Source organism: Megascapheus bottae, chromosome 25 (genome assembly GCF_031878675.1).
Source record: "Megascapheus bottae isolate mThoBot1 chromosome 25, mThoBot2.hap1, whole genome shotgun sequence".
Taxonomy (NCBI): domain Eukaryota; kingdom Metazoa; phylum Chordata; class Mammalia; order Rodentia; family Geomyidae; genus Megascapheus; species Megascapheus bottae.
In genome coordinates, this window is record NC_143533.1 from 20,526,182 (window position 1) to 20,537,441 (window position 11,260).

The window sequence follows — 11,260 nt, forward strand, 5'->3', positions numbered from 1 at the left end:
AAAGGAAGAAATGCAGAAACTTAAGCAAACACCTGTCAGAATAACAAACCAAGTACATGACCACTCATAGTTATAATGCAGATTCATTTGGAGATATATCCTTACTTGGCAGAAAATTTCCTTTACAATAGAAATTCTTTAAAAATGTATATGATCTCTTTAAGCATTTAAAACATCATTCTAGCTGGAGGTATGACACCAGTGGTAGAGTGTCTGCCTAGTTAAGGGCAAAACCCTGAGTTGAATCCCCAGGACCATTCACCCCTACCCCCCCAAAAAATATCATTACACTAAACATATATAACCACATTTCCTGTACAGGCATAAACTACTTGTTTTTCATATAAGTATGATCCATTAAAACATTTGGCAAATCAGACTCCTGCCCTCCTACCCTGGCTTACCACAGTTTGGAAGATTCTTTCTGCTCTGCAGGTGTGGGGGGTAAAAGGGAGCTTCTGTCTGTGGTTGGCCTTTTATCTTGGCAGTTCTTTACATTCCTGACCTTGTTCACTACATATAGAGGGAGGAGTACAGCCTTTGATGTAAGTATCCTAGGGACTTTTCAGACTTACAGCAATCACACTGCAGCACTGAGGGCTAAGCACTGGATAGTATGCAGAAGTCTCTACACTCAGAAACTTCATTTTGTAATAGAAAGACGTTTCCTAGAAACGTCAGTTGCTAAACAACTGACAGGAATTCTTTTATTAATTCACCCAACAAGCATTTAAATACTATCACCAAGTTACTGTTTTAGGAGTTGAAGAGATAAGCATGAACCAGATGTTTGCCATCAGGAACTTAGGACTCACTAAAGCAAGACAGATGGGCCAAAAAAGCTGGTAATGCAATCCTGAGTTTTTACTCTTGAAGTGAAAGCAGAAGCTGGTACCTAGTTGCTGGTTCCAAGAGCAGCAGGCGCATGCACAAGCACACGTGCATACAATCATCACCTATGTTGAGGCCATAGCATTCATCTCACTTCCAAAGATTCACATTCGACGGTCTCCCGGTCTCGGTGTCTCACACCTGTAAACCTAGCTACTCAGGAGGCTGAGATCTGAGGATCAAGGTTCAAAGCCAGCCCGGGCACTAAAGGACCTGAGACTCTTATCTCCTGTTAACCTCTAGAAAATGGGAAGTGGGGCTTGCCTCCAGGGTAGGGTGGTAACCCTGAGCTGAAGAGCTCAGGGACAATGCCCATGCCCAGGGGCAGGATGGTAGCTTTGAGCCAAAGAGCTCAGGGACAGTGCCCAGTTAAGTTCAAGCCCCATTACACCCCCACACACACTCAAAAAAAAAAAAAAAGATTTGCATTCCCCACTGCCAAGAGCAAGAAAACTAACCTGATAGGTCAGTCCCCTCAGCTGGCTTGAACCTTGAACCTTCTGGTGTACTTTTGTCTTATCACTTATACTTTGATCTTTGAACATTCAATGATCAAGAAAAATGAAATGATTTCCCAGCATCATCAATTAGTTTATGGCTCAGCCAATTGCATATCCTGAGATTCTGTCTCCCAGTTCTGAACTACTTCTGACTATATGGTTAAATGGTAGAAAGAAATACCTGTTCCTGCAACATTTTATAGTCTTTTTTTTTTTTTTTGCAGTCCTGAACTCAGGGTCTGAGCACTGTTCTTGGGTTTTCTTCAAGACTAGTGCTATACCACTTGAGCCACAGCACCACTTTCGGCTTTTCTATGTATGTGGTACCAAAGAATTAGAACCCAGGTCTTTGTGCATGCTAGGCAAGTATTCTACCACTAGACCAAACTCTCGCCCCCCCCCCATCCTTTTTTTTTTTGCCAGTCCTGGGGCTTGAACTCAGGGTCTGGGCATTGTCCTTGGGCTTTCTCAAGGACACTTGAGCCATACGATCATTTGAGCCACAGGACCACTTCCTGCTTTTTCTGTGTATATGATACTAAGGAATCAAATCTAGAGCTTTGTGCATGCTAGGTAAGCACTCTACCACTAGGCCATGCTCCCGGCCCCAACATTTTATAATCTTTATAAAGATTTTTCCTGTTCTTTCACAATGCATCCTCACAATATTCCTCAAGGTAATACAGTCAGCTACTAATCTAATTTGTATATAAAGAAAAATGGACTGGGGGCCAGGAGTATGGCCTAGTGGTAGAGTGCTTGCCTAGCATGAATAAAGCCCTGGGTTTGATTCCTTGGTACCACATATACAGAAAAAGCTGGAAGGGGTGCTGTGGCTCAAGTGGCAGAGCACTAGCCTCGAGAAAGCCCAAGGACAGTGCTCAGGCCTGGAGTTTAAGCCCCAGGATTGGCACCAAAAAAAAGGTATAGAAAAGAAAGAAAAGGGCAAGAATCAATCAACTGAAAATTTCTAGTTTCTTATCACTGGCTGAGTTAATGTTAAGTGAAAATACTATAGTCTGTTAACTTTTTTATCAATTAAGGAAGAAAACAGATTTGGAAATCTTGCTGCTTCCACAGAAATTCTCTCTCCCCTTTCTGTGCAAATCCATCTGACGCTGGTAAGATGTTATCTGACCAAGGTAAGATAACAAATGTCATAAAGAAGTTATTAGTGTGGAAGCAGATTTCTCAGAGCTAAATGGACCTTTATGACTTTCCCGTTAATGCCAACAGCACTGGCTGTGGACAACGGACATTATCAAACCACAGGTTTGTACTGCTGGCCTCTAAGTAAATGTGCTCAGCATTCCAAAAGCATTTGATACAGCGTGGTTTAGGAAGAAATTCCAAAAGTACTGTTAACCTATTACTCCATCAGTACTAAACCACAAGGAAAGGTTTTCTGAGCCTTTCTCCCATTCAATTTCCATCTCATTTCAGACAATGATCAAAGGGCAAGCAATAGATGCTATTTCTTTGTAGACAAATTGATATCTTGGATACACATTATTATTATTTTGGGGGATTTGGGTGTTCTTAAACTCAAGGCCTGGGCACTGTACCTGAGCTTTTCAGCTCAAGGATAGCCCTCTACCACTTTGAGTCACAGCTCCACTTCCCGTTAATTGGAGATTAAAAAAATCTCACAGGGGCCAGGCAAGGTGGCTCACACCTATAATCCTAGCTCCTCAGGAGGCTGAGATTTGAGGATCCCAGTTCAAAGCCAGCCAGCCTGGGCACTAAAGTCTGTGAGGCTCTTATCTGCAATTAATCACTAGAAGACTGAGAGTGGCACTGTGGCTCAAGGAGTAGAGTGGTAGCCTTGAGCTGAAGAGCTCAGGGACAGCACCCAGGCTCAGAGTTGAAGCCCTATGACAAAAACAACAACAACAACAACAAAAAAAAACCAAAACACAGAATCTCACCAGGGCCGGGAGTTTGGCCTAGTGATAGAGTGCTTGCCTCCTATGAATAAAGCCCTGGCTTCAATTCCTTGGTACCACGTATACAGAAAAAGTTGGAAGTGGTGCTGTGGCTCAAGTGGCAGAGTGCTAGCCTTGAGGAAAAGGCCTAAGGAAAGTACTTAGACCCTGAGTTTAAGCCCCAGGACTGGGGGGAAAAAAAAAATCTCACAGACAGGGCCCAGTGTGTGGCCTAGTTGTAGAGTGCTTGCCTAGCATGCACAAAACTCTGGGTCTGATTCCTGGCTACCACATATACAGAAAAGGCTGGAAGTGGTGCTGTGGCTTAAGTGGTGGAATTCTAGCCTTGAACAAAAAGAAGCTCAGGGACAGTACCCAGGGTCTGAGTTCAAGCCCCAGGACTGGAAACATTATACTTTTAATATATTTGATTATTGCATTTTCGCACATGCCTATGAACTATTTTAACTCCCCAGCTTTTACTCTCTCCTTTCACCTTGCCCCTTCCATAGATTCCTACTAGTAAGCATTCCCTGAATTTTATTCTTATCTCCTTTTGTTTTTAGATATGTTCCACATATAAGAGAGGACAAATGTCTTTCTCAGTCTGGCTGATTTTACTTAACAGTAAAATACAGTATTCAAAGTCCTATTCTCTGAGCCATACTCACTCAACAATCTTCTATATCCACATAAAAGTGTTTGTTGGTCCTTGAAAAAGTTCATATTTACTATCTAAACCTTTAGATAAGCCATGTGAAGGAGAAAGAACAAGGCATCTTTGCAAAGTTATATAACTAAATACATTTAATTAAATGAAATAAATAAAAGCCTTTAACAAATCATGTCGGACATAGACCTCTTCAATAAATGCCTTATTTTCTTCTTTCTGTGGCTTTCCTTTCTCTATCCCTATATTTGGGTTCAATTTAAACTCCCATAGACTTTCCATGTGGGAGCCAAAGGTAAATCTAATATGGTGGGACTAGAGCTGGGCTTGGATTAGGCTTGGACTAAGTGAGGAAGCTGGACAGAAGAAGGACATGATGGAGAATTACTTGCTGAAGAGACAGTACAGGGATGTGAGAAGCATTATAATCAGAAGATTAAATGAACAGACATACAGTCTAGGCTGACTCTTACATGCTAGACTCTTATATAGACATACTTTTCTGTACTTCATTGTTCCCTTGCCATGTCTTAGATGCCATGTGCTTCAAAGACCCAGGTACACCACAAGGCCCTAGTGGCACCAGAGAATCTTTTTTTTTTTTTTCTGTGTTGGTCACAGAGGTTGGCTTGACAGATCTCAGTTAAAATAATTGTGTTATGAGGATAATATTTTAGCACCCTTCAAAAAATATCAGGTTAGCTGCTTCCCTGAAAGAAACTGGATAAAGAGATATATTTAAATAGGGTTGGAGAAGAAAAGATCAGGGAAGTGAGCTGGTCTCTATAAGGACTCTGTGAAGCTAAAGTTAGAAAATCAAGTTTACTGACTTGATAGTTTGCCTACATCTACCAAAAGATAGGAAAGGACAATAAAGTACTCAGTGGCAGCAAGGCATGCAAACATAAAGATTAGTTATCGATAATAAAGCATTTAAGGCTAAAACTTTAAATGACTGATTATCTTTCAAGATAAGAAGTAGAGACCTCAGGTTTGGCTTGCTTAGTAATGTAATAACAGGTTATATAATTAGATGGGGACAAGGTTCAGACAGTAGTAAGAAAAGGCTGCAATGGGAAGAGGGAGGAAGGAGAGTCATGGAAGGGTGAGTTTGATTAAGGTACACTATCGCGAATATAATACATCAAAACAAAACCCCTGCAGGGCCCCAGTGGCTCACACCTGTAATCCTAGTTACTCAGGAGGCTGAGGTCTAAGGATCACAGTTCAAAGCCAGCCTAAGCATGAAAGTCTGTGAGACTCTTATCTCCACTTAACCACCAGAAAACCAGAAGTGGCACTGTGGTTCAAGTGGTAGAGCGCTAGCCTTAAGCTGAAGAGCTTAGGGACAGCACCCAGGCCCAAAATTCAAGCACATTACTGACAAAAAAAAAAAGGCCTTTGTGCAGCTAATTAATTAAAAGGCAATTAAAAGCGATGATAAACAGAACAGATTGAGAGGAAAAAGAAAAAATAAACATATAACCAAACATTAGATTGGTAAGATGACCTGAAGCAAGCAAGCAAGATTCAACCTAATGGTTTCTTACCAAATCTGTCATGTTACAGGTGAGCAACCCATGCAAGAAAAGATGCCAAGTACTGTACTGAAGCTCTAGACTACAATCAAAACACAACAACATTTCAAATAGAAACAGTACCCAATACTGCTCATTCGGGCATCAAGAATGCTGACACCAATCTGTGTACTCAAGATGCCCTGTTCTGTGCACTGCAATACAAACAACTAAGGAAAGATGAGGATAAATGGAAAGTTTGTTACGTACTACTAAGCTTTTTCATGATTTCTTTTTAATTTTTTCATATATTTTTATTGTAATTAATAGAAGGGTTATATTATATTCACCAGATAGAAGGTGCATTACCTCACAAACACTTTTTCATTATTTCTAAGTAATAATAGTAATAATAATAACAAGGAAGAACTGTCTGGAGAGAGGGAGGAGTATTGAGAGCAATGAGTATTTACCAACAGGAATGACTGGCAAGTGTACATTTATCAATGCAATGCCTGGGGTGGCCGCGACCCAGGACATTAGTCACAAAGGTTCTTGCCTTCTCCATACACTCTTTCCAAAGATTCTTGCCTTTGGTAACTCCATGGGATGGGTAATAAATTACTGAAAATATGAACATATTTCTTTCTCTCTTCCCCCACCCCAAGTCAGTAATTTGAACTCAGGGCCTGGGCACTGTTCCTGAGCTTTTTTTGCCCAAGGCTAGCACTCTACCACTTAAACAGGACCACTTCTGCTTTTTCTGTGTATGTGGTACTGAGGAATTGAGCCCAGGGCTTCATGCATGCTAGGCAAGCACTCTATACCCTACACATTCCCAACCCTGAGAGTACTTCTTTAAAGCTATTATTGTCTGATTTTTTTTCTGTGTATTGACTTAACCTTCTACCTCATTAAAATGTTGGGCTTTTGTTTTTTTAGGGAGAGTGACTCTATGTTTTGTTCTGTAAAAATGCAAGATAGTTCTGTTGTCTAGTGACCAAGCCTTTACTGCCTTAGTGGTTTATAGGCAGGCAGACCCCTAAATCATTCAGCACAGACTCAACAACTTTTTCAGTTTTCACTGAGAATTGCTATTCACTTATTACTAAAAAACTTATAAATATGGTTTATATATAAATAAAACATTCCAATAACTTTTCAGAGCTGATATGGTAACAGGTGCCTATAATCCCAGTTGCCTGTGAGGCAGAAAGAAGAGGATTATGGACAAAGCATAAAGTCCTACTTGAAAGAAATGCAAAAGGACTGGAGTGAATGGATAGATGGATTGATGGATGGATGAGCAGGTGTAAAGAAAGTAGGAACCTGAGTCCTGAACATTCTTTTGGGAGGGAGCTGTTTTTTTACTTATTTTTAATCTTATGTTTTTGCCAGTCCTGGCACTTGAACTCAGGGGCTGGGTGCTTGCTGTCCCTAAGCCTTTTTGTGTTTAAGGCTAGTGCTCTACCCCTTGAGCCACAGTGCCACTTCTGGCTTTTTTTCTTAGTAAGTTTATTGGAGGTAAGAGTCTCCTGGACTTTTCTGCCTCAGCTGGTTTTAACCTCAATCCTCAGATCTCAGCCTCCTTGAGTAGACAGGCATGAGCCACCAGTGCTCAGCGGGACACACTGTCCTTTTCAGTATCTCTCTAACTAGTCTTTTTGTCTGGCATACGACGCCTCCTAGTGGAAGTGTAGGCTCCTCCCTAGGTACCCACTACACGTGGGCTAGGATCTATTCTAAAATCATGTTTTGACAGCATGTTGCTTAAAATATTTTTGCGAAATTGTTGAAATTTGTGCCTTAAAATACTCAGTGGTGATATCTTTTTGAGAACAGGTTTTTCAAAACAGAATATGATTATAAATATTGAGGTGGACTTACTCATACAACTTATACCTTAGTCCTGAAGATAATCCCAAAGAGGAGTTCCAAAAATATTTTTGGCATCTGAATGCAAAAGTGGAATGCCTACTTTGTGCCAACACTTACTTGGATACTTAAGTTCCACTACATTTATTTTTAAGGACTTGGTTTCATTATGTCATATTCCCATCTACTATTTTATATAAATAAAACCTCAGTAGGCCTTAATAAGTTCCAGGCATTGAGGCTTTACAAATATTAACTCATTTAATCCTCATAACAAGCTCATCCATCTCTTTTACAAATAAGAAAGAAATACACAAACACATTGTGTTGCTTTTCCAAGGTCACCTAGCTAGTAAGGGATGAGTCAAGGTTCAAACACAGGAAGCCTATTCCTAAGTGCCAAAGACTTCAATTCAAAGCCTAGCTACCTCTTGGAAGTTAGGCTATGACAAAATAGGGGAATCTGCTTTTGTGCCTCAAAGACTACCAGATGGAAGGAAGAAAAGCAAAGTGACTTAGAGACCAGATACCTGCGGAAAGTAACAAATGTGATTTAAACCAGCAACAGAGCTTCAATGTGTATGCAAAAAACTCTTGTACTGTCTACCATTTTTTGAAACCTGAGGAAGAGTTCAAGCATCCAACTGAAGAGATGGGTGGGGGCAGCCATATTCCCAGAATCATAATGTATAATACAAACAGTTTTAAAAGCAAGAGTTCTCTGGCTGCCTGCTAAGAGAGAGAGGGATCCTAGGATACCATAGTGAAGTTATCCCATACCAGAATCTCAGTTCTCTATCTCTGCTTTGTAAACCTAGAAACTACGAAGTGCCAATCCACTCAAAGATAAGCAGAAATGAATCACACTAGTCAGACTCTTCAGAATTTAAAGCAAACCTGTAATATTAGCTGCTCAGGAGGATGAGATCTGAAGACTGTGGTTTGAAGCCACAGACAGGAAACGTCCATGAAACTTTTTCTTTTTCTTTTCTTTTCTTTCTTTCCTTTTTTTTTTTTTTTTTTTTTGTGCCAGTCCTGGGCTTGGGCTCAGGTCCTGAGCATTGTTCTTGGACTTTCTCAAGGCTAGCGCACTACTGCTTGAGCCACAGCACCACTGCTTTTCTAGGCAAGCACCGGCCTAGTCCATGAAACTCTTTATCTCCAATTAACTACCAAAAAAAAAAAAAAAAGCTAGAAGTGGAGATGTGGCTCAAGTAGTAGAACTCTAGCTTGGAGCAAAGGAGCATAGGAGCTCAGGTCACAATAAGTATGTGCATCTTTGTTGCTGTTTTTGTTTTCTTTTTGTCTTTGAGAGTATAAGAGGAGGCCCAGAAATGGAGGGACAAAGGGTAAACAAATGCAGCAGTGGTACTCACTAGATGCTATGTTGAATGTGAACTATGGAGATGAGAGAGAAAAACTGGGAGACAGCAAGCAAAAGGGTAACACTGTCCAAAAAGAAATGTAATATTTACCTGATTTATGTAACTGCAATCCCTTTGTACATCACCCTTAAAAAAAAAAAAAAACTTAAAAGCCAGGGACAGTATTCTCCTGAGTTCAAGACTCAAGACTGGCCCAAACAAACAAAATAGTTACTATTTCTCAAATATTTTTCATCATGACTTTTTAAGAAATACACATACTTCAGCATAAATGATTATTAGTACAAGGATTGTATTCTGTGGCTAGGGATATAGTTCATTGACAAGAAAACTGCTTCCAAAACATTTAGGAAGGTGTTGGTTCAGCCTACAGCTATATGCTATACCAAGTGTTTGAACAGAGATTAGGAAAAGCCAGTTAGCTTACTTTTCAGATTATATGTAAATATCCTCAAAGTTTTTACTCCACAGAAAAATTATCACATTCTTTTGCTCAACTAATATTTCATTTTTGTACTGTCCAGGTTATCTGTTTTAGAATTTTTTTCCTACACTGTTTGACTTTCTTGTGAAGGTATTTGTTGGTATTAAGGAATAGAATTTATCATATGCAGAAAATTCAGTACATTCCTTACAGGGAAAGATAGAGGGAGAGAGGGAGAGGGGGAGATGTGCAGTGAAAAACACCAAAAATTGTGACTGTCAGGGAACAGCAAGGAGATGGGGGCAGGGCCCTTGGGAATGAGCCACAGCCTTTCTTCATTTCCTACCTTGACACCTAAACTTGGCCCACATATTAAAATCTTTGTGAAGTTATTTAGTGAAAAATTCAAGGAATAGAGATGTCATGTACCTACTGTTTTTTGTTTTTGTTAGTATGTTGATTTTCTAGATATATGACTATTAAATCAGCCAAAAGGTTCACCTTTCCCTGCTCTTTTTCTACTTTTCAACTCATCTAATCTAGGGAACTGGGTACTGGGAACCTCAGTAATACTACAGCAGTGTCTTGTTCTTGTTTTTATTTTTTTTATTTTTATTTTTTTAAACGTGTTGTTCTGTGTTTGTTGATGGACTGTAAAAGCATAAATGCCCATCTCTCCCACAAATGCTCCCCAACCTGCTTTACCAACCCAGGCCCAGGAGGAGTCGCTGTAGAAGTAAAGGTTTATTTTTCAATCGCTCTTATTCCTTCCTCTAGGTGACACAGCTACCATCAAACACAAGAGAACTATAAAATTCACTTCTATTTTGCCTCATGCTATAGGACAGACTTGACTGTGCCAAGTTTCATTCTTAATGTGCAGATAAAACAAGCAAAATTTGATTTTTAAGCCTGGAGTAGATTAGGAGAGAAAGCCTCAAAGAGAATACCTATCATCTCTGGGGGCATACTTCGTAGTAGCTAAAAAGACTAATACTTCCAGTACATCTGGTCATATTTTTTAGTTGTCACAGATCTAGACCAAACATGGGTCAGTGTGTTGCCTAATCTGCCTTCTAACCCTTAATTAAATGGTTATACTTCATTCCTATAACACCTAGGCCACCAAACATTTACTTTTTCTCCAGCAAGACACTTTTCAGATAAACCAGTATGTGAGTTGACCATTGATGGGTACCAAATGAAGAAGACAAGGTAGCTCACAGAATATATTTAAAAATAAAATATACCTATATAACTTGAGGGTAGGACTGAGAGGAGGAAACTGAAGGAAAACAAAGGAAGGGGTGACAGTGACCAAAGAAGCACTGTACGCACAACCTAACTTACGGAATTTTAATTCTGTCTAACAAACACTTAAGGCACTTGAGGGAAACGCTGCATAAACCAAAATACAAACATGTAAGGCACCGGTGAGTAACTTAAAAACTCTATAAACCGATTGTACATAGAGATTCCCTTCTGGAACACTTGTTTGTTAAACTTATTTAAAATACGATGTAAAAATCAACGTTAATAAATTCTTTAATAAAAAAAAAAAAAAAACTCTCCACACCGGCCACGTTATGAAAGTAAAATTCAAGAACGGGTTCCTGAGCCATTCTTTCCCTTCTGCTAAATAAAGCACATTTTCTCTCGTGAACCTTTTCGTTCAAGGAAAGGAGAGCTCTACAAGCTTTTCTCCGCACCCTTCTCGTACATTTCGGCCCCGACCTGAGCGTTCTGTTGACCCGGAACGGAAACTGAGAGCCTTTAAAAAGAGCGCCCCTCTGCCGTGCCATTGTTCCCACAATGCCGTGACTCGGATTCGAACCGAGGTTGCTGCGGCCACAACGCAGAGTACTAACCACTATACGATCACGGCGAGCTACCGGGACGCCACGACGCCGCGGCCGCCGAATGCCGTCCTTGAGGTGCGCGAGGCCGCCGTCCAACCTTTCCGGAACTTCCCATGGGAATGTTGACCACCCCCCCACCCCCGCCGACGACGATATAGGGAAGTGGAGGCCACGCAAGCCTCTGCTCGGGAAAATCCGCGCCCACCGCCGAAGG

General features: G+C 40.5%; 1 protein-coding gene and 1 non-coding gene across 2 annotated transcripts in view; both read right to left on the reverse strand.

Moving 5' to 3' along the window:
- Positions 1–11,176, reverse strand: part of Slc28a2 (solute carrier family 28 member 2) — a 31,493-nt gene extending 20,317 nt beyond the window's left edge. Inside the window, exon 1 of the mRNA XM_090318426.1 lies at positions 11,056–11,176. The gene's annotated coding sequence lies outside the window, so the exon portion shown is untranslated. The remainder of the gene's footprint in view (positions 1–11,055) is intronic.
- On the reverse strand, positions 11,001–11,072 carry Trnah-gug (transfer RNA histidin (anticodon GUG)). Its single transcript has one exon. It is a non-coding gene; the product is annotated as a tRNA-His (tRNA).
- Positions 11,177–11,260: the final 84 nt, after the last annotated feature.